Genomic DNA, 24476 nt, shown 5'->3' with positions numbered 1-24476 from the left:
TGGGAAACTCGCCTGAAACAAAGTATAGGTTTTCATTATGTGTATAACTTGGAAATCTTAGCTCAAACAGCTGCAAAACCTGTTTGCCCAGCACGGGGACCTTGAGTTCTATAAGATAAAGCCATAAACATGTTTGTCTGAGTCTTCTATCAAAAGTTACAGCTATTTATATGAAGTTGTACAAAAACGCTTTATTTCGCCAAGACAGTGCGTTTCTCACTGTTACATGCATTTGAATGGGGAACTCGACCGAAACAAAGTATAGGTTTTCATTATGTGAATAATTTTAAAATCTTAGCTCAAACAGCTGCAAATCCTGTTTTCCCAGCATGGGGACCTTGAGTTCTATAAGATAAAGCCATAAACATGTTTGTCTGAGTCTTCTATCAAAAGTTACAGCTATTTATATGAAGTTGTACAAAAACGCTTTCTTTCGCCAAGACAGTGCGTTTCTCACTGTTGCATGCATTTGAATGGGAAACTCGCCTGAAACAAAGTATAGGTTTTCATTATGTGTATAACTTGGAAATCTTAGCTCAAACAGCTGCAAAACCTGTTTGCCCAGCACGGGGACCTTGAGTTCTATAAGATAAAGCCATAAACATGTTTGTCTGAGTCTTCTATCAAAAGTTACAGCTATTTATATGAAGTTGGACAAAAACGCTTTCTTTCGCCAAGACAGTGCGTTTCTCACTGTTGCATGCATTTGAATGGGGAACTCGCCCGAAACAAAGTATAGGTTTTCATTATGTGTATAACATGGAAATCTTAGCTCAAACAGCTACAAAACCTGTTTGCCCAGCACGGGGACCTTGAGTTCTATAAGATAAAGCCATAAACATGTTTGTCTGAGTCTTCTATCAAAAGTTACAGCTATTTATATGAAGTTGTACAAAAACGCTTTCTTTCGCCAAGACAGTGCGTTTCTCACTGTTGCATGCATTTGAATGGGGAACTCGCCCGAAACAAAGTATAGGTTTTCATTATGTGTATAACTTGGAAATCTTAGCTCAAACAGCTGCAAAACCTGTTTGCCCAGCACGGGGACCTTGAGTTCTATAAGATAAAGCCATAAACATGTTTGTCTGAGTCTTCTATCAAAAGTTACAGCTATTTATATGAAGTTGTACAAAAACGCTTTATTTCGCCAAGACAGTGCGTTTCTCACTGTTACATGCATTTGAATGGGGAACTCGACCGAAACAAAGTATAGGTTTTCATTATGTGAATAATTTTAAAATCTTAGCTCAAACAGCTGCAAATCCTGTTTTCCCAGCACGGGGACCTTGAGTTCTATAAGATAAAGCCATAAACATGTTTGTCTGAGTCTTCTATCAAAAGTTACAGCTATTTATATGAAGTTGTACAAAAACGCTTTCTTTCGCCAAGACAGTGCGTTTCTCACTGTTGCATGCATTTGAATGGGGATCTCGCCCGAAACAAAGTATAGGTTTTCATTATGTGTATAACTTGGAAGACTTAGCTCAAACAGCTGCAAATCCTGTTTTCCCAGCACGGGGACCTTGAGTTGTATAAGATAAAGCCATAAACATGTTTGTCTGAGTCTTCTATCAAAAGTTACAGCTATTTATATGAAGTTGTACAAAAACGCTTTCTTTCGCCAAGACAGTGCGTTTCTCACTGTTGCATGCATTTGAATGGGGATCTCGCCCGAAACAAAGTATAGGTTTTCATTATGTGTATAACTTGGAAGACTTAGCTCAAACAGCTGCAAATCCTGTTTGCCCAGCACGGGGACCTTGAGTTCTATAAGATAAAGCCATAAACATGTTTGTCTGAGTCTTCTATCAAAAGTTACAGCTATTTATATGAAGTTGTACAAAAACGCTTTATTTCGCCAAGACAGTGCGTTTCTCACTGTTACATGCATATGAATGGGGAACTCGACCGAAACAAAGTATAGGTTTTCATTATGTGTATAACTTGAAAATCTTAGCTCAAACGGCTGCAAATCCTGTTTGCCCAGCACGGGGACCTTGAGTTCTATAAGATAAAGCCATAAACATGTTTGTCTGAGTCTTCTATCAAAAGTTACAGCTATTTATATGAAGTTGTACAAAAACGCTTTATTTCGCCAAGACAGTGCGTTTCTCACTGTTACATGCATTTGAATGGGGAACTCGACCGAAACAAAGTATAGGTTTTCATTATGTGAATAATTTTAAAATCTTAGCTCAAACAGCTGCAAATCCTGTTTTCCCAGCACGGGGACCTTGAGTTCTATAAGATAAAGCCATAAACATGTTTGTCTGAGTCTTCTATCAAAAGTTACAGCTATTTATATGAAGTTGTACAAAAACGCTTTCTTTCGCCAAGACAGTGCGTTTCTCACTGTTGCATGCATTTGAATGGGGAACTCGCCCGAAACAAAGTATAGGTTTTCATTATGTGTATAACTTGGAAATCTTAGCTCAAACAGCTGCAAAACCTGTTTGCCCAGCACGGGGACCTTGAGTTCTATAAGATGAAGCCATAAACATGTTTGTCTGAGTCTTCTATCAAAAGTTACAGCTATTTATATGAAGTTGTACAAAAACGCTTTATTTCGCCAAGACAGTGCGTTTCTCACTGTTACATGCATTTGAATGGGGAACTCGACCGAAACAAAGTATAGGTTTTCATTATGTGAATAATTTTAAAATCTTAGCTCAAACAGCTGCAAATCCTGTTTTCCCAGCACGGGGACCTTGAGTTCTATAAGATAAAGCCATAAACATGTTTGTCTGAGTCTTCTATCAAAAGTTACAGCTATTTATATGAAGTTGTACAAAAACGCTTTCTTTCGCCAAGACAGTGCGTTTCTCACTGTTGCATGCATTTGAATGGGGATCTCGCCCGAAACAAAGTATAGGTTTTCATTATGTGTATAACTTGGAAGACTTAGCTCAAACAGCTGCAAATCCTGTTTTCCCAGCACGGGGACCTTGAGTTGTATAAGATAAAGCCATAAACATGTTTGTCTGAGTCTTCTATCAAAAGTTACAGCTATTTATATGAAGTTGTACAAAAACGCTTTCTTTCGCCAAGACAGTGCGTTTCTCACTGTTGCATGCATTTGAATGGGGATCTCGCCCGAAACAAAGTATAGGTTTTCATTATGTGTATAACTTGGAAGACTTAGCTCAAACAGCTGCAAATCCTGTTTGCCCAGCACGGGGACCTTGAGTTCTATAAGATAAAGCCATAAACATGTTTGTCTGAGTCTTCTATCAAAAGTTACAGCTATTTATATGAAGTTGTACAAAAACGCTTTATTTCGCCAAGACAGTGCGTTTCTCACTGTTACATGCATATGAATGGGGAACTCGACCGAAACAAAGTATAGGTTTTCATTATGTGTATAACTTGAAAATCTTAGCTCAAACGGCTGCAAATCCTGTTTGCCCAGCACGGGGACCTTGAGTTCTATAAGATAAAGCCATAAACATGTTTGTCTGAGTCTTCTATCAAAAGTTACAGCTATTTATATGAAGTTGTACAAAAACGCTTTATTTCGCCAAGACAGTGCGTTTCTCACTGTTACATGCATATGAATGGGGAACTCAACCGAAACAAAGTATAGGTTTTCATTATGTGTATAACTTGAAAATCTTAGCTCAAACGGCTGCAAATCCTGTTTGCCCAGCACGGGGACCTTGAGTTCTATAAGATAAAGCCATAAACATGTTTGACTGAGTCTTCTATCAAAAGTTACAGCTATTTATATGAAGTTGTACAAAAACGCTTTATTTCGCCAAGACAGTGCGTTTCTCACTGTTACATGCATTTGAATGGGGAACTCGACCGAAACAAAGTATAGGTTTTCATTATGTGAATAATTTTAAAATCTTAGCTCAAACAGCTGCAAATCCTGTTTTCCCAGCACGGGGACCTTGAGTTCTATAAGATAAAGCCATAAACATGTTTGTCTGAGTCTTCTATCAAAAGTTACAGCTATTTATATGAAGTTGTACAAAAACGCTTTCTTTCGCCAAGACAGTGCGTTTCTCACTGTTGCATGCATTTGAATGGGAAACTCGCCTGAAACAAAGTATAGGTTTTCATTATGTGTATAACTTGGAAATCTTAGCTCAAACAGCTGCAAAACCTGTTTGCCCAGCACGGGGACCTTGAGTTCTATAAGATAAAGCCATAAACATGTTTGTCTGAGTCTTCTATCAAAAGTTACAGCTATTTATATGAAGTTGTACAAAAACGCTTTCTTTCGCCAAGACAGTGCGTTTCTCACTGTTGCATGCATTTGAATGGGGAACTCGCCCGAAACAAAGTATAGGTTTTCATTATGTGTATAACTTGGAAATCTTAGCTCAAACAGCTGCAAATCCTGTTTGCCCAGCACGGGGACCTTGAGTTCTATAAGATAAAGCCATAAACATGTTTGTCTGAGTCTTCTATCAAAAGTTACAGCTATTTATATGAAGTTGTACAAAAACGCTTTATTTCGCCAAGACAGTGCGTTTCTCACTGTTACATGCATTTGAATGGGGAACTCGACCGAAACAAAGTATAGGTTTTCATTATGTGAATAATTTTAAAATCTTAGCTCAAACAGCTGCAAATCCTGTTTTCCCAGCACGGGGACCTTGAGTTCTATAAGATAAAGCCATAAACATGTTTGTCTGAGTCTTCTATCAAAAGTTACAGCTATTTATATGAAGTTGTACAAAAACGCTTTCTTTCGCCAAGACAGTGCGTTTCTCACTGTTGCATGCATTTGAATGGGGATCTCGCCCGAAACAAAGTATAGGTTTTCATTATGTGTATAACTTGGAAATCTTAGCTCAAACAGCTGCAAAACCTGTTTGCCCAGCACGGGGACCTTGAGTTCTATAAGATAAAGCCATAAACATGTTTGTCTGAGTCTTCTATCAAAAGTTACAGCTATTTATATGAAGTTGTACAAAAACGCTTTCTTTCGCCAAGACAGTGCGTTTCTCACTGTTGCATGCATTTGAATGGGGAACTCGCCCGAAACAAAGTATAGGTTTTCATTATGTGTATAACTTGGAAATCTTAGCTCAAACAGCTGCAAAACCTGTTTGCCCAGCACGGGGACCTTGAGTTCTATAAGATAAAGCCATAAACATGTGTATCCGAGTCTTCTATCAAAAGTTACAGCTATTTATATGAAGTTGTACAAAAACGCTTTCTTTCGCCAAGACAGTGCGTTTCTCACTGTTGCATGCATTTGAATGGGGATCTCGCCCGAAACAAAGTATAGGTTTTCATTATGTGTATAACTTGGAAGACTTAGCTCAAACAGCTGCAAATCCTGTTTGCCCAGCACGGGGACCTTGAGTTCTATAAGATAAAGCCATAAACATGTTTGTCTGAGTCTTCTATCAAAAGTTACAGCTATTTATATGAAGTTGTACAAAAACGCTTTATTTCGCCAAGACAGTGCGTTTCTCACTGTTACATGCATTTGAATGGGGAACTCGACCGAAACAAAGTATAGGTTTTCATTATGTGAATAATTTTAAAATCTTAGCTCAAACAGCTGCAAATCCTGTTTTCCCAGCACGGGGACCTTGAGTTCTATAAGATAAAGCCATAAACATGTTTGTCTGAGTCTTCTATCAAAAGTTACAGCTATTTATATGAAGTTGTACAAAAACGCTTTCTTTCGCCAAGACAGTGCGTTTCTCACTGTTGCATGCATTTGAATGGGGATCTCGCCCGAAACAAAGTATAGGTTTTCATTATGTGTATAACTTGGAAGACTTAGCTCAAACAGCTGCAAATCTTGTTTGCCCAGCACGGGGACCTTGAGTTCTATAAGATAAAGCCATAAACATGTTTGTCTGAGTCTTCTATCAAAAGTTACAGCTATTTATATGAAGTTGTACAAAAACGCTTTCTTTCGCCAAGACAGTGCGTTTCTCACTGTTGCATGCATTTGAATGGGGAACTCGCCCGAAACAAAGTATAGGTTTTCATTATGTGTATAACTTGGAAATCTTAGCTCAAACAGCTGCAAAACCTGTTTGCCCAGCACGGGGACCTTGAGTTCTATAAGATAAAGCCATAAACATGTTTGTCTGAGTCTTCTATCAAAAGTTACAGCTATTTATATGAAGTTGTACAAAAACGCTTTCTTTCGCCAAGACAGTGCGTTTCTCACTGTTGCATGCATTTGAATGGGGAACTCGCCCGAAACAAAGTATAGGTTTTCATTATGTGTATAACTTGGAAATCTTAGCTCAAACAGCTGCAAAACCTGTTTGCCCAGCACGGGGACCTTGAGTTCTATAAGATAAAGCCATAAACATGTGTATCCGAGTCTTCTATCAAAAGTTACAGCTATTTATATGAAGTTGTACAAAAACGCTTTCTTTCGCCAAGACAGTGCGTTTCTCACTGTTGCATGCATTTGAATGGGGATCTCGCCCGAAACAAAGTATAGGTTTTCATTATGTGTATAACTTGGAAGACTTAGCTCAAACAGCTGCAAATCCTGTTTGCCCAGCACGGGGACCTTGAGTTCTATAAGATAAAGCCATAAACATGTTTGTCTGAGTCTTCTATCAAAAGTTACAGCTATTTATATGAAGTTGTACAAAAACGCTTTATTTCGCCAAGACAGTGCGTTTCTCACTGTTACATGCATTTGAATGGGGAACTCGACCGAAACAAAGTATAGGTTTTCATTATGTGAATAATTTTAAAATCTTAGCTCAAACAGCTGCAAATCCTGTTTTCCCAGCACGGGGACCTTGAGTTCTATAAGATAAAGCCATAAACATGTTTGTCTGAGTCTTCTATCAAAAGTTACAGCTATTTATATGAAGTTGTACAAAAACGCTTTCTTTCGCCAAGACAGTGCGTTTCTCACTGTTGCATGCATTTGAATGGGGATCTCGCCCGAAACAAAGTATAGGTTTTCATTATGTGTATAACTTGGAAGACTTAGCTCAAACAGCTGCAAATCTTGTTTGCCCAGCACGGGGACCTTGAGTTCTATAAGATAAAGCCATAAACATGTTTGTCTGAGTCTTCTATCAAAAGTTACAGCTATTTATATGAAGTTGTACAAAAACGCTTTCTTTCGCCAAGACAGTGCGTTTCTCACTGTTGCATGCATTTGAATGGGGAACTCGCCCGAAACAAAGTATAGGTTTTCATTATGTGTATAACTTGGAAATCTTAGCTCAAACAGCTGCAAAACCTGTTTGCCCAGCACGGGGACCTTGAGTTCTATAAGATAAAGCCATAAACATGTTTGTCTGAGTCTTCTATCAAAAGTTACAGCTATTTATATGAAGTTGTACAAAAACGCTTTCTTTCGCCAAGACAGTGCGTTTCTCACTGTTGCATGCATTTGAATGGGGAACTCGCCCGAAACAAAGTATAGGTTTTCATTATGTGTATAACTTGGAAATCTTAGCTCAAACAGCTGCAAAACCTGTTTGCCCAGCACGGGGACCTTGAGTTCTATAAGATAAAGCCATAAACATGTGTATCCGAGTCTTCTATCAAAAGTTACAGCTATTTATATGAAGTTGTACAAAAACGCTTTCTTTCGCCAAGACAGTGCGTTTCTCACTGTTGCATGCATTTGAATGGGGATCTCGCCCGAAACAAAGTATAGGTTTTCATTATGTGTGTAACTTGGAAGTCTTAGCTCAAACAGCTGCAAATCCTGTTTGCCCAGCACGGGGACCTTGAGTTCTATAAGATAAAGCCATAAACATGTTTGTCTGAGTCTTCTATCAAAAGTTACAGCTATTTATATGAAGTTGTACAAAAACGCTTTATTTCGCCAAGACAGTGCGTTTCTCACTGTTACATGCATATGAATGGGGAACTCGACCGAAACAAAGTATAGGTTTTCATTATGTGTATAACTTGAAAATCTTAGCTCAAACGGCTGCAAATCCTGTTTGCCCAGCACGGGGACCTTGAGTTCTATAAGATAAAGCCATAAACATGTTTGTCTGAGTCTTCTATCAAAAGTTACAGCTATTTATATGAAGTTGTACAAAAACGCTTTATTTCGCCAAGACAGTGCGTTTCTCACTGTTACATGCATATGAATGGGGAACTCAACCGAAACAAAGTATAGGTTTTCATTATGTGTATAACTTGAAAATCTTAGCTCAAACGGCTGCAAATCCTGTTTGCCCAGCACGGGGACCTTGAGTTCTATAAGATAAAGCCATAAACATGTTTGTCTGAGTCTTCTATCAAAAGTTACAGCTATTTATATGAAGTTGTACAAAAACGCTTTATTTCGCCAAGACAGTGCGTTTCTCACTGTTACATGCATTTGAATGGGGAACTCGACCGAAACAAAGTATAGGTTTTCATTATGTGAATAATTTTAAAATCTTAGCTCAAACAGCTGCAAATCCTGTTTTCCCAGCACGGGGACCTTGAGTTCTATAAGATAAAGCCATAAACATGTTTGTCTGAGTCTTCTATCAAAAGTTACAGCTATTTATATGAAGTTGTACAAAAACGCTTTCTTTCGCCAAGACAGTGCGTTTCTCACTGTTGCATGCATTTGAATGGGAAACTCGCCTGAAACAAAGTATAGGTTTTCATTATGTGTATAACTTGGAAATCTTAGCTCAAACAGCTGCAAATCCTGTTTTCCCAGCACGGGGACCTTGAGTTCTATAAGATAAAGCCATAAACATGTTTGTCTGAGTCTTCTATCAAAAGTTACAGCTATTTATATGAAGTTGTACAAAAACGCTTTCTTTCGCCAAGACAGTGCGTTTCTCACTGTTGCATGCATTTGAATGGGGAACTCGCCCGAAACAAAGTATAGGTTTTCATTATGTGTATAACTTGGAAATCTTAGCTCACACAGCTGCAAAACCTGTTTGCCCAGCACGGGGACCTTGAGTTCTATAAGATAAAGCCATAAACATGTTTGTCTGAGTCTTCTATCAAAAGTTACAGCTATTTATATGAAGTTGTACAAAAACGCTTTCTTTCGCCAAGACAGTGCGTTTCTCACTGTTGCATGCATTTGAATGGGGAACTCGCCCGAAACAAAGTATAGGTTTTCATTATGTGTATAACTTGGAAATCTTAGCTCAAACAGCTGCAAAACCTGTTTGCCCAGCACGGGGACCTTGAGTTCTATAAGATAAAGCCATAAACATGTTTGTCTGAGTCTTCTATCAAAAGTTACAGCTATTTATATGAAGTTGTACAAAAACGCTTTCTTTCGCCAAGACAGTGCGTTTCTCACTGTTGCATGCATTTGAATGGGGAACTCGCCCGAAACAAAGTATAGGTTTTCATTATGTGTATAACTTGGAAATCTTAGCTCAAACAGCTGCAAAACCTGTTTGCCCAGCACGGGGACCTTGAGTTCTATAAGATAAAGCCATAAACATGTGTATCCGAGTCTTCTATCAAAAGTTACAGCTATTTATATGAAGTTGTACAAAAACGCTTTCTTTCGCCAAGACAGTGCGTTTCTCACTGTTGCATGCATTTGAATGGGGATCTCGCCCGAAACAAAGTATAGGTTTTCATTATGTGTGTAACTTGGAAGTCTTAGCTCAAACAGCTGCAAATCCTGTTTGCCCAGCACGGGGACCTTGAGTTCTATAAGATAAAGCCATAAACATGTTTGTCTGAGTCTTCTATCAAAAGTTACAGCTATTTATATGAAGTTGGACAAAAACGCTTTCTTTCGCCAAGACAGTGCGTTTCTCACTGTTACATGCATTTGAATCGGGAACTCGACCGAAACAAAGTATAGGTTTTCATTATGTGTATAACTTGGAAATCTTAGCTCAAACAGCTGCAAAACCTGTTTGCCCAGCACGGGGATATTGAGTTCTATAAGATAAAGCCATAAACATGTTTGTCTGAGTCTTCTATCAAAAGTTACAGCGATTTATATGAAGTTGTACAAAAACGCTTTATTTCGCCAAGACAGTGCGTTTCTCACTGTTACATGCATTTGAATGGGAAACTCGCCTGAAACAAAGTATAGGTTTTCATTATGTGAATAATTTTAAAATCTTAGCTCAAACGGCTGCAAAACCTGTTTTCCCAGCACGGGGACCTTGAGTTCTATAAGATAAAGCCATAAACATGTGTATCCGAGTCTTCTATCAAAAGTTACAGCTATTTACATGAAGTTGTACAAAAACGCTTTCTTTCGCCAAGACAGTGCGTTTCTCACTGTTGCATGCATTTGAATGGGGAACTCGCCCGAAACAAAGTATAGGTTTTCATTATGTGAATAATTTTAAAATCTTAGCTCAAACAGCTGCAAAACCTGTTTGCCCAGCACGGGGATATTGAGTTCTATAAGATAAAGCCATAAACATGTGTATCCGAGTCTTCTATCAAAAGTTACAGCTATTTACATGAAGTTGTACAAAAACGCTTTCTTTCGCCAAGACAGTGCGTTTCTCACTGTTACATGCATTTGAATGGGAAACTCGCCTGAAACAAAGTATAGGTTTTCATTATGTGAATAATTTTAAAATCTTAGCTCAAACGGCTGCAAATCCTGTTTTCCCAGCACGGGGACCTTGAGTTCTATAAGATAAAGCCATAAACATGTTTGTCCGAGTCTTCTATCAAAAGTTACAGCTATTTATATGAAGTTGTACAAAAACGCTTTCTTTCGCCAAGACAGTGCGTTTCTCACTGTTACATGCATTTGAATGGGGAACTCGACCGAAACAAAGTATAGGTTTTCATTATGTGTATAACTTGGAAATCTTAGCTCAAACAGCTGCAAAACCTGTTTGCCCAGCACAAGGACCTTGAGTTCTATAAGATAAAGCCATAAATAAACATGTTTGTCTGAGTCTTCTATCAAAAGTTACAGCTATTTATATGAAGTTGTACAAAAACGCTTTCTTTCGCCAAGACAGTGCGTTTCTCACTGTTACATGCATTTGAATGGGGAACTCGACCGAAACAAAGTATAGGTTTTCATTATGTGTATAACTTGGAAATCTTAGCTCAAACAGCTGCAAAACCTGTTTGCCCAGCACAAGGACCTTGAGTTCTATAAGATAAAGCCATAAATAAACATGTTTGTCTGAGTCTTCTATCAAAAGTTACAGCTATTTATATGAAGTTGTACAAAAACGCTTTATTTCGCCAAGACAGTGCGTTTCTCACTGTTACATGCATTTGAATGGGGAACTCGACCGAAACAAAGTATAGGTTTTCATTATGTGTATAACTTGGAAACCTTAGCTCACACAGCTGCAAAATCTGTTTGCCCAGCACGGGGATATTGAATTCTATAAGATAAAACCATAAATACGTAAATCTGAGCCTTCTATCAAAAGTTACAGCTGTCTTCATGAAGCTGTACAAAAACACTTTATTTCGCCGAGACAGTGCGTTTCTGACTATTACATGCATTTGAATGCAGTTCTCGCACGAAACAAAGTATAGGTTTTCATTATGTGAATAACTCGAAAATCTTAGCTCAAACCTGTTTGCTCAACACGGGGATACTGAATATTATAAGATAAAGCCATAACTACGTAAATCTGAATCTTCTATCAAAAGTTACAGCTAACTTCATGAAGTTGTACAAAAAGGCTTTATTTTGCAACGATAGTGCGTTTCTGACTATTACATGTGAGACATGTGACTCTTTACTGTGTTTAAGACACTTTACAGGTCCCTCACCTAATGAAGAGTAGTGAGCAGCTGATTGGACCATGGAACAGGTGACCACGTTCAAAAAGCCGCTCTGACAGCTCCAGAGGGGAGAGAGAGAGAGAGTGTGTGCAACGAGCGAGTAGCCTGACAGCCGTCGCGGTCCTGACCATGGTTTTCCCAGCCTGTGCTTATCTTGTGTATTTGTGTGAGGGTGAATTGTAAAAGCCGCTCCTAGTGCATTAGCTGAGAGCTTAGGCACTCGTGGGCTGAAGCTGAAGGGGTGAGCTGCCTTTTCTTTTGGAATCGTTTTCTCCTGTTTTCTTGGTCAGGGAGCGAGGGATAGCTCTGTCATTTGTTTGTTCTTTTTCTTTCCTAGGGTTTAGTTAGTCTTTTCTGGTGGGTCTTAGTTGGTTTTGTTTATTATTTTGGCCTGGGCTCACCCTGGAGCTATGCTTCTTGTCCTTAAATAAAATCACCTTTTTTTACTCACAACTGGTTTGGATGTTTGGCTTGGGAACCAGGGCGGGGATTTGTCTCTCTCTCCTCCAACCTTATGTGCGTCCCTACGCGCCTAGATTAGGGGCGTAACATAAATGGAGTTCAAACACGAAACAAAGTATAGCTTTTTATTTTGTGAATAACTTAAAAATCTTAGCTCACATAGCTTTAAAACTGTTTGCTCAACGGGGATATTGAATTCTATAAGATAAATCCATAAATACGTATATCTGCGTTTCCTATCAAAAGTTACAGCTGTCTTCATGAAGTTGTAAACCCTTTATTTCGCCAAGACAGTGCGTTTCTGACTTTTACATGCATTTGAATGGAGTTCTCGCACGAAACAAAGTATAGGCTTTCATTTTTTCAATAACTGGAAGCTCTTGGCTCAAACAGCTGCAAAACCTGTTTCCCCAGCACGGAGATGCTGAATTGTATAAGGCAAAGCCATATTGATCTGTGTCTGAGCCTTCTATCAAAAGTTACAGGTAACTTCATGAAGCTGTACAAAAACACTTTATTTCGCCGAGACCGTGCGTTTCTGACTATTACATGCAAATGAATGGAGTTGTCGCACGAAACAAAGTATAGGTATTCATTTTGTGAATAACTTGAAAATCTTAGATCAAACAGCTGCAAAACCTGTTTGCTCAACACGGGGATATCGAACTTTATAAGATAAAGCCATAAATATGTTTATATGCGTCTTCTATCAAAAGTTACAGCTGTCTTGAATGAAAGCATTATAGCAGCTTACCTCGATCATGTGGTAGAACAGACACATGGGCCACCTACGTGTCCTTCTATGGCAGGAGTAGTTGCCACAAACCTGCAAAACAAAAATAAATGATCAGGTGACATGAACAGATTTATACAGCCATAAGCAAGAGATTCTTCCTGCCTGTGGGCGTCAAACTGGACCCCCCCCCTCCTTACTGTAACTATCAAAACTATCATAGTCTAAAACTATCATCTCATATCAAAACTATTATAATCACATTATCTGACTTTATCAGTTATAACAATGAGAAACGGTAAACAATTTGGCAAATAAATTACTTATAATTGTGCTTACCTGGTCCAAATGATCCACAGTCCCTTTGCATTTGTTATAATCCAGGATGATGTGGGGCTTTCTCTTCCCAGAGTCCTGGACTTGTAGCTCACGGTGCCTGGTGCTCAATAAGACAGCCTTTTTTCTTTGCTTGGGGATGTAGGAAACCACAGCCTTGCCCCCCCCTGTAGCGACCTGGACGGGAGAGACGATCATCGAATCTTACTGCCCGATTAATTTGCTCAAATCTTTTTTTTTTTTTTTGACATGGTAGCATGAAACAGAAGAGCCCTGTCTCCCCATTTCACAGGGTTGTTGTCGTTTCATGTTGAGACCTGTACAGGCCAGCCAGCATCACAAGCCCCATGTAAGCCTGCAACTCCTCATCTATGTCCTTCCAGTCTTTTACTGACCTGTTGCCCCTGCAGGTTGGTGAAATGCAGGATTAGCTGCATAATGTCCTCTGCAAAAAAAAGATGGAAAGTGCTCACAGGGCTGCTGATCCTATACGAATTGCATAATGGGTTGGTCCTGGGGTTAAAATGGGGGGAGGAAAAAATGGCAGGACCTCTTCGTGTGTGGGTTGCCACATGATTTCTCCATTTTTAGATCTCCACTGGCCATCCTCCAGTCTTGTCTCTTCCTCCTGCTCTTCTTCCTCCTTCTCCTTCTCCTCCTCCGCACATGAGCTGCAAAGCTCCTCAGTGCCTGGCAAAAATTCTTCTTCGCTGTCAGAAGTATCTCCACTGCTTGTGGAGAGTGCAAAACTGCAGCAACAGCCTCCTCTAAACTGAGTGCACGCTTCATTGTGTCTGTGCAGAAATGACCACTCAGACCAGGCTGCAAAGTATTCTCATAGACTTCAAAGGTGCACCTGAATAAACATGCTATACCATACATCCAATAAGAGAGAGGAGGCACACTCTTGATCAAGAAAAAACATAAGCGCACGCCTTTGATCTCCCCCCCCTCTCTCTCTTTCTCTCTCTCTCTCTCTCTCTCTCTCTCTCTCTCTCACACACACACACACACACACACACATGCACATACATACATACACAATACCATTTTATGGTGGTTAGCTGTTTTATTGTCATGCATTTTACAAGGTAAGATAACCATGTCCTGCATTCAAAACCACTGAAAATGTCTATGGTGGTGCTGTGCCTAATATTGTGCTGGTGTATGCTGGGTAATCGCACAGCTAGCGACTGGGTGACTTTATTCACCCGCTTCAGCTGTTATCAGTCCATATCCCCTAGATATGGACCATCTCCTGCTAGATTGTTCAGAAGGTTGTTATCATCCATCCAGATGGAGGATCACTAACAGGAGCGTGGGAAGACTCCAGAATCCACTCTGGCTGCAATGTGTGTACAGGTAAGACCGTTTAAACGGACAGCATTTATAGAATGACTATTAAAAGTCAGACCAGCGAGTGTCAATAATGTTAATGTGGTTATGTTAGTAATACACCGAGTGCTAATATAACAGCTTTAAGATGCATTTGTGGATGTTATTACGTGTTTTACCGTCTTTATGGTGCTAGCTTAAAGTTACGGTGTAAACGTTAGCTTATATTGGAGTAAAGCTGTTACTGTTTAAACGATGTTAGCACAGAAATATTAGCTTCTGTCATGACTGACGAAGTTACTAGTTAATAAAGTTTCCAGTAAAGTGTTTAATCGCAGCCACAGACTGACAGCAAATATCTCAATTAGCTTCAGTGCATCTGTAATAAATATGTGCAAGTTTCAGTGCTTCGTTTAAACTGTATGATACTTATACTGACCCAGGGTCAGTGTAAAATACAATCCTAGCTGTGTGAACAAAGCCTGGCTCCTTTAATCCTGCATGAAAAACCTCAGGATGCAGGCTATTATTACTCTTTCCTGCTGGCACACCTGTCACACCTGAGAGTCAGCTAGAAACTTACAGTGACGTGGACATCATGCAAAGACTGCCAGACTCTGTAATACTGCAAATGATCAGTGACTCAAGTTAACACTAAACTTTAAACGGTACCTCTGTGTCTCTGTGTGCTGAACATTTAGGATTGAGTCAGGCTGCATCTGTGTTAGTCCTCTGACAGACTGGTGACCTGTCCAGGTGTGCTCTACCTATGACTACTGGGACAGGCTCTAGCTCCTGTAATAGAAATTTTATGTTATTCTCATTTAAAGCATTTAAGTGCTTATGCATATGCTTAGTTGTGACACTGTTATAGACTGTTCAATGAAAGTTTCTAAAACTAGATGAACTTACTTCAGCAGTTTGAGAAAACAACTCCCTTTACAGGTGCTGATAACGTCAAGGGCACAAAACAGCATAACCATTGATCCGTTAGGTTTCATAGCGAGACACGTGAAGTGGCAGAGCTGACATGACTGAACTGTGATGTTTGATGTGTGTTTGCTCTCCTGTGCACAGTAATAAATAGCATGATCACAGCTCTTTCTGTGTTGCAGACTTTATTTAAAAAATTCCATGACATCTACTATAACTGAACCAACCTGGTGCTCTTCATTTATGGAGGCTGTTGAGTCTGAATGTTGGATGTTGTGTATCTCGTGTTCTCTGGGCTTTGTTGTCCTCAGTCTTTTTGCAGGATCAGAAAACAAAACCGGGAGGCACGTAAATGTTTCTTCTCCATGATGTTTCTTCAAATGTTTCTTCTGGATGATGATATGACCGTGACACGGGATGCCACCTTTGGTCTTGTGACGAAGCAAAGCTCAGGAAGAAGTGTGATTAAATGGTACCCACATGTTGAGAAGGGTGTACAGGGCACCTGCAGCCAAATCCAAGCTTCAGCTTAGTTGTAGTTGCAGAATGCTATAGGACTGAGACATCTAAGGCATCAAATGTTTGATTAAACGGATGAAAAAGAGAATTTTTTTCCCTATAATTATCACTTCTTAAAATCTGTAGCAACTTCAAGTCTGTCAGCATGCTGAGCATGCTCAGAATGTGACAATATATTTTTGTTCAATATTTAATTTCTTTCAGTTGCAATTGTTAAATGAAAAAATATATATTCTTATAATTTAGCAAACGAATTTATCAAAAAAAAAACAACATATATCTGTATTAGTTTTAGTAAATTAATTTGACACCTGTATTGAAAATACCATATTGTATTCATACAGAATCAGTATGGTATCATTGTTTGTCTGTTCACTGATTGTTGAAGCTAAGAGCTACTTTGATCTGTTTAGATCTAAAGTATCCAAAGTTGAGTTCTAATGTTTCTTCACCCCTGTGTGTGTGATATCTGATTTCCTACATGCTGGCAGAGCAGAGCAGCAGTTTGTGCTCACAGATGGTGACGGTGTGGAGAGACGGTGGTATTTCCTCAGAAGAACCAGCAGAGTCACAAAGGACACCAGTCCATCTCACCACCTTGACTTGCTGACTGATGTTCGTCTGCACTGCACAGAGGAAATCAACTGACCGAGGTTTGTCCAGTGACGTGTTATGAAATGTATATTTGTTTTATGCTTATAGATATGTTTTTCTTGACAGAGGCTCTGCAGAGGTTAGACAAAGCAGAGAAAACATGTGCTTTACATTTTACTGTGATTTATTGAGATATTTGTTGCCTGATGTTCAGCAGGAATGGAGAAATAGAATCAAAGGGAGATGTTTTTCCTGTTTTTGTAATGATGTAAGTAAATCTTCAATATTATTTATTTGCTTGGTTATATTAGGAGCGTTTCTGAGTGAGGGGGAGAGGAGTCATCATCCAGGTAAAGTGACGTGGATCAGTGGATACACTTGTCTCCCCTTTAAAGGAGACGATCCAAGTCATCCTTAAATGTTAGCGCTTTCAAATACACAAACATTTTTAAAGGACAAAAATGAACATCCAACTTTGACTGTAATACAAAATAAATCTTTGCATGTGTGTTTTCAAACTCTCAGATGGGCAGTATATCAGTCTTGGACTGTCTAACCTGCCGGAGCAGCACTGAATGACCACCGCACGAGCATGTTCCTGCAACATTCAGCATCTGATCCTTCATCTGTGTGCTTCTGCTTTTGGTAAGTAGAGTTACCCAACTCCAGTAACTCTAAACACATGCCATCCATTTCTAACGGCCTGGTTACTTCCTGTCAGTTACTTTAGAAATCATGTGGTCACCTGACCTAACACTGTTTCTTCTTCTTCCCCTTAATGTTGAAGTGTCAAATGTCAAACAGCTGGAGAGGAAACTACACCAGTGTACTGGGATGTTTCAGCAACACGTGCCAGATGCTGTTCCTTCATGGTGACATCACCAGAGACAGTCCCGCCCACCTCAGGACCCATTGATTATGATGATCTGATCCATCAAACCCCCAGCAGGTGAACTTTATTCATGACATAACACCGCAACAATGTAAAAAATTAAACAGCAACAGTCTAAATGTAAAGTGCATTCTAAAGTCCTCTTCAATAAATTGTATGCAAAGAGTCATTCAGGTCACTACAGAACCCAGAGTCTTCATCATTAAATCTCTGGTTGCTTCATTTTTTCTATCCTATATCAGATATTTTAAAGGTTAGCTTAGGTAAAGTTCCATTCTCATGGTGAGGCAAAGTGCTTTATGTGTGTGTGTGTGTGTGCGTGTGTCATGAACGGCTATAAAAGGCCTATAATTAAAGAACAAAGTGGGGTTTGAGTTCGAGTTGCGACAGACTGTCACTACTTGTAAATGGAACGCAGCCTTCCTACGGCGGACAGCTAATAACAGGAATCGGACGCGGTCCAGCCAAGTCCACAGCAACCACCATAGCAACCGCCTAGCATGACCTTAAAAACATATTCTGTCTTCATAACTATCAAAATCGTGAAATGATTTGCAAAGTGTGAAAGTGTTACAGCTGCAGAGAGCTATGGCGGTATCTATGGAAGCTGTTTACATAGCTAATAATATACGATGTAACCATGGAGACAGTCAGTCACTTGAGCTAGCGGTGCATGTTTACTACAGTGAATAAGGTGATTGAGTGCACAGCGTCCACACTCTGCAGGGGGTAAAGACATTACTTCAATATTATTTTATATTGATATATATTAGCCTTTTGTTGACCATCACCTCAGGTTCACCATTACAGTTTCAGATTACAGATGCACACTGTCTAAACACATTCAAAAACTCATGTCTCAGAAATAAGCACAGCTGTTCATGTTTGTCATTAGAGTTTTATTTGTAAGAAAATTATGAACTTCATATTGTGCATTAAATAAAAGAACATTTCACAACTCTGAGTCAACAGAAACAGGTAACAGAAATGTCTCTAATGTGTACAGTGTAGTGTAAGCATTAAAAGATCATAAAGGAAAAACTAACATTTATGTGAAACTAATTGTAATAAAAAATGAGCAGGTGCTTTATAGATTTAAAAGAAAGAATCTGAAAACAACACTTTTTTGGTCTAAGTGATCAAAGTAGAAAACAGAACTGATGTTCAAGAACAAACCGTAGCTGCACTAATATTACACATCTCGATCGTTGTACTGAACAGACATGTTGCTTTTAAAACCACATGCAGTGTGTGACCATGACTGTTCACTGAGACCATGAACGCCACTTCGCTGAAGCATTCTTCTTCTTCTTGCCATTAAATTGGAAGCAGAAGCAGCACGAGCTGATTTGATCTACTGAAAGGAAAAAGCAGAACATCTGAGTTGAAACCAGTCAGCTGAAATCATTAAGACAGGAACAAATTCAATGCAGTGTCTCAAGTGGCTTAGCCTGTTACAACTGTTGATACAAGCTAAATACGGTTAACACACAGTGTCAGGGAGCTCCAGTGTGGGAACTAGTGGCTTTAGGTTTGTAGTCATTTAACTTTCATCCATTCATTCATTTAATTCAGGAGGAAGAAATGCCAGGTTGGTGCAGGCTGGTTACATGCATTTGGTCCCATGCTGTCTTTAATTAAATGACTTGGTTCATTTTATGGCTGGGCTGTATGTGGGGTTATATCATGTTATTTGGGCAGGAGTACCTGTCCCCTGTTAGACTTAGAAAGTTTCTCCATAAGTAGAGTTTCTAACTCTTCTAGCACATCTGTGGCTGACAGCTTTTTGGTGGCTCTTTTTACCCCACACTGGTTGTGAGTGTGTAAATAGCCCCACTAGTTATTTTGGGTTGCAGTTAACTAGGGGAGGAAGGGGTGGGTATGCCATGATTAGGTGAATAACAATTATATGTGATACATAAATTTCACAATGCATGCATATATCTCTATCAATTAAACCTGGCCTGAGGGCTGCCATTTTTTACATTCAGTTATTTCTCTTAGAAATGTTGGAACTAAATAATGAATGTGTTACAGTTAAAGTGAAACACTGGTCAGTGTAAATGGCTCATTGGGACACAGAAACCTTTAAATTAAACCTGATATCTAGTGTCAAACAATATCAAAGCTGTAAAAGATGTTTACATTCAGAATTTATAAAACTATGATTGTAAATAAATTCAAACAAGTGAGCTTTTCTCTTTGTGCTGAATATCAACACTGTGGTTTCTTAGACTGTAAGCTTTACTTTAGTGCAACCAGTTGCAGAAGCTGCCACTCCAAATGTCTTTTGATAACAAGAAAAAAATACCTTTTCAGTACACGGCCTGAAGTTCTTCTCCGACATCTTCTGCAATCGGCTTTGTCTGCTGGTTTGAAGACAATAAACCACAAAAAAGATGATTTAGTCACTTTGTCTGCGTCATGCAGCTCGAATGTGTCGTGTAACGATGTTGAATAGCCGTCGTTATCCCTCTGCTTTGAGCCTTTTATCAAAAGTTACAGCTAACTTCATGAAGTTGTACAAAAAGGCTTCATTTCGCCGAGACAGTGCGTTTCTGACTATTACATGCATTTGAATGGAGTTCTTGCACGAAACAAAGTATAAGTTTTCATTATGTGAATAACTTGTATTTTACACTGACCCTGGGTCAGTATCAACTTCATGAAGACAGCTGTAACTTTTGATAGAGGACTCACACACAAACATATTTATGGCTTTGCCTTATAGAATTCAGCATCTCCGTGCTGAGGAAATAGGTTTTGCAGCTGTTTGAGCTAAGATTTTCAAGTTATTCACAAATTGAAAACCTATACTTTGTGTCGGGCGAGAACTCCATTCAAATGCATGTAATAGCGAGAAACGCACTAACGTGGTGAAATAAAGCGTTTTTCCATAAACTTCATAACGACAGCTGTAAATTTTGAGAGAAGACTCACACACACATTGGGGGGATATTGAAGTCTATAAGATAAAGCCATGAATATGTTTGTCTGAGTCTTCTATCAAAAGTTACAGCAAGCTCTATGAAGTTGATGAGAAACGCTTTACTTCGCCAAGACAGTGCGTTTCTCACTGTTACATGCATTTGAATTTAGTTCTTGCCCGACACAAAGTATAGGTTTTAATTTGTGAATAACTTGAAAATCTTAGCTCAAACAGCTGCAAAACCTATTTCCTGAGCACTGAGATGCTGAATTCTATAAGGCAAAGCCATAAACATGTGTGTGTGATTCTTCTATCAACAGTTACAGCTGTCTTCTTGAAGTTGATACTGACCCAGGGTCAGTGTAAAATACAATCCTAGCTGTGTGAACAAAGCTTGGCTCCTTTAATCCTGCATGACAAACCTCAGGATGCAGGTTATTATTACTCTTTCCTGCTGGCACACCTGAGAGTCAGCTAGAAACTTACAGTGACGTGGACATCATGCAAAGACTGCCAGACTCTGTAATACTGTGAATGATCAGTGACTCAAGTTAACACTAAACTTTAAACAGTACCTCTGTGTCTCTGTGTGCTGAACATTTAGGATTGAGTCTGCATTGACTTTATTTATTGAGACTTTAATGTGCTAAAAGCAGGTTGAAGACAGCTCAGAAACATTTGAAGATTAAAATTTAGCATTATGGCTGCTGGTGGTTTGTAAAGCCTATACTCAGCTGTAGTTTTTGTTACTAATTTATGTTTGTTGTTGTTTAACACAGATTTCAGAAGAGCAAATATGCTTAATAGTTTAACTAGATTTCATTTGTCAGTGTGGGACTGCTGAGTCACCTGAAGAACTCATTTCATTCATTCTCCACATGATGTTCATATACAGAAATGTTTCACAGGAACTGGTTCCTCCCAAACTGTGAACTAGTGTGTTTCCATAGATTATCTCTGTATGAATGTACTTTTAAATGAAGGCAAGTGTTTGTCCTTTTTTGTTCCTCAGTTACAGTACGTGATATCTTGATATCAGGCGGTCAACACTGGGGGAAGACAAGAAGCAGACGTACTTCCAAGAGGGAGCTGCAGTGAGGACACAGCCAGGTCACTGAGGTCAGAGGTCAGAATCTGAAACAGCTCAGGTTTATATTTTAGGGGTTATAAAAAATCAAAATGTATTTATGAAGAAACCTTTAAATAATAGTCATAATTATGATTATTATAAGAAATATCAAACATTTAAGTGGATTTTCTGTTACACATGTTGTATTAGCCCTGCAATAAACTGGCAGCCTGTCTTTGTCCTGTATCAGCTGGGATAGGCTTCATCCTCCCGCAACCCTGAATTGGATACATTGTATTCCAATTATGTAATCTGATCATTTACAAACTCAAGGTATCTAATCAAAATGTAAGTAATAATTATAAAATGGGAAAGCAGAAATAAGTGTGACATAAATGTAAATGTGTTAGCTGACATAGAGGACAGCTACATGTAGTCTGAAAAACCTTTGTTGTCAAGTTTGCAGGTATATCAGCACGAGACATTCTTACATAGAAGAGTCTGTTAAAGTCTCTAACTCAGCGAAGCATTATTGGTCCCGTCTGTTTGGATAAATATAGTAAGTTGATGTTTGTCCATTTATTGACACATTTTCTTAAGTGCTTATCCAGTTCAGGATCACAGTGGAGCTGCAGCTGGATATGTTCATTAAATAAACCTTACAAAAGTTAACAATAAACCTGCATCCATGTACGTTGTTGTCCACAGGATAAGAAAATCAAACTGGAACACTGTGGAACATGTTAATAAATGTTTGTGTGTTTATGCCTGTGTCTTTCACAGGAGGCGCTGGAAGGTTTCCCTAATAGTTCCTGGTGAATCAAAGCAGAACCATAAAGGTTGCTGGATTGCATGATGGCCTTACCCCTGAGCAGTCATCCTGTTAAAGGAGGAACCAGTTAGAAGCTGTTTTCAAAGTAGCTGAGCAGATTTCATCTCAAGTAAGCGATTAACTGTTTGTTCATCTGTTCTGCCACTTAAAGAGCATTTAAGGACGTCTTTCGAGTGTCCAGCTGAATTAATTCTACTGGCTCTCATGGTCATTTGTTATTATAGACATATTTTTCATGTTCATCCAGCTATTTAGTAAATTCTATCTATTTAGTAATATCCGTCAGCTATAAAATGTAATATAGATATAAAAAATATCTAAATATCTCCTGCACTTTATATTTTAATGATGTAAGTCTGTTATCGTGTTACATTAGCATTCCTCACATATCAATGAGATGCTGTACAGTACAATCCTACTGACGCAGCAGAGGGATAACGACGGCTATTCAACATCGTTACACGACACATTCGAGCTGCATGACACAGACAAAGTGACTAAATCATCTTTTTTATGGTTTATTGTCTTCAAACCAGCAGACAAAGCCGATTGCAGAAGATTTCGGAGAAGAACTTCAGGCCGTGTACTGAAAAGGTATTTTTTTCTTGTTATCAAAAGACATTTGGAGTGGCAGCTTCTGCAACTGGTTGCACTAAAGTAAAGCTTACAGTCTAAGAAACCACAGTGTTGATATTCAGCACAAAGAGAAAAGCTCACTTGTTTGAATTTATTTACAATCATAGTTTTATAAATTCTGAATGTAAACATCTTTTACAGCTTTGATATTGTTTGACACTAGATATCAGGTTTAATTTAAAGGTTTCTGTGTCCCAATGAGCCATTTACACTGACCAGTGTTTCACTTTAACTGTAACACATTCATTATTTAGTTCCAACATTTCTAAGAGAAATAACTGAATGTAAAAAATGGCAGCCCTCAGGCCAGGTTTAATTGATAGAGATATATGCATGCATTGTGAAATTTATGTATCACATATAATTGTTATTCACCTAATCATGGCATACCCACCCCTTCCTCCCCTAGTTAACTGCAACCCAAAATAACTAGTGGGGCTATTTACACACTCACAACCAGTGTGGGGTAAAAAGAGCCACCAAAAAGCTGTCAGCCACAGATGTGCTAGAAGAGTTAGAAACTCTACTTATGGAGAAACTTTCTAAGTCTAACAGGGGACAGGTACTCCTGCCCAAATAACATGATATAACCCCACATACAGCCCAGCCATAAAATGAACCAAGTCATTTAATTAAAGACAGCATGGGACCAAATGCATGTAACCAGCCTGCACCAACCTGGCATTTCTTCCTCCTGAATTAAATGAATGAATGGATGAAAGTTAAATGACTACAAACCTAAAGCCACTAGTTCCCACACTGGAGCTCCCTGACACTGTGTGTTAACCGTATTTAGCTTGTATCAACAGTTGTAACAGGCTAAGCCACTTGAGACACTGCATTGAATTTGTTCCTGTCTTAATGATTTCAGCTGACTGGTTTCAACTCAGATGTTCTGCTTTTTCCTTTCAGTAGATCAAATCAGCTCGTGCTGCTTCTGCTTCCAATTTAATGGCAAGAAGAAGAAGAATGCTTCAGCGAAGTGGCGTTCATGGTCTCAGTGAACAGTCATGGTCACACACTGCATGTGGTTTTAAAAGCAACATGTCTGTTCAGTACAACGATCGAGATGTGTAATATTAGTGCAGCTACGGTTTGTTCTTGAACATCAGTTCTGTTTTCTACTTTGATCACTTTGAAAACAACACTTTTTTGGTCTGATTCTTTCTTTTAAATCTATAAAGCACCTGCTCATTTTTTATTACAATTAGTTTCACATAAATGTTAGTTTTTCCTTTATGATCTTTTAATGCTTACACTACACTGTACACATTAGAGACATTTCTGTTACCTGTTTCTGTTGACTCAGAGTTGTGAAATGTTCTTTTATTTAATGCACAATATGAAGTTCATAATTTTCTTACAAATAAAACTCTAATGACAAACATGAACAGCTGTGCTTATCTTTGAGACATGAGTTTTTGAATGTGTTTAGACAGTGTGCATTTGTATGCTGAAACTATAATGGTGAACCTGAGGTGATGGTCAACAGAAGGCAAATATATATCAATATAAAACAATATTGAAGTAATGTCTTTACCC

The 24476-nt window shown here is 38.8% G+C and overlaps 1 long non-coding RNA gene across 12 annotated transcripts; it reads left to right on the top strand.

Annotated features, from left to right (window-relative positions):
• Window positions 1-14171: 14171 nt before the first annotated feature.
• On the top strand, window positions 14172-24064 carry LOC309718576. Of its 12 annotated transcripts, none has more exons than XR_014280012.1 (10): window positions 14172-15935; window positions 16474-16635; window positions 16888-16996; window positions 17102-17221; window positions 17364-17525; window positions 21410-21523; window positions 21926-22025; window positions 22250-22407; window positions 22835-22892; window positions 23847-24064. It is a non-coding gene; the product is annotated as an uncharacterized lncRNA (long non-coding RNA). The 12 variants fall into 12 exon arrangements; XR_014280013.1 differs by lacking the exon at window positions 21926-22025 and having other exon boundaries at window positions 14173-14557; window positions 15775-15935; XR_014280022.1 differs by lacking the exon at window positions 21926-22025 and having other exon boundaries at window positions 14180-14286; window positions 14492-15935.
• Window positions 24065-24476: the final 412 nt, after the last annotated feature.

Source organism: Aulonocara stuartgranti, assembly GCF_965226115.1.
Source record: "Aulonocara stuartgranti genome assembly, chromosome: 2".
In the NCBI taxonomy this organism is placed as follows: domain Eukaryota; kingdom Metazoa; phylum Chordata; class Actinopteri; order Cichliformes; family Cichlidae; genus Aulonocara; species Aulonocara stuartgranti.
Note: the sequence above shows the minus strand (reverse complement) of the source record. Positions and strands in the feature narration are given on the sequence as shown.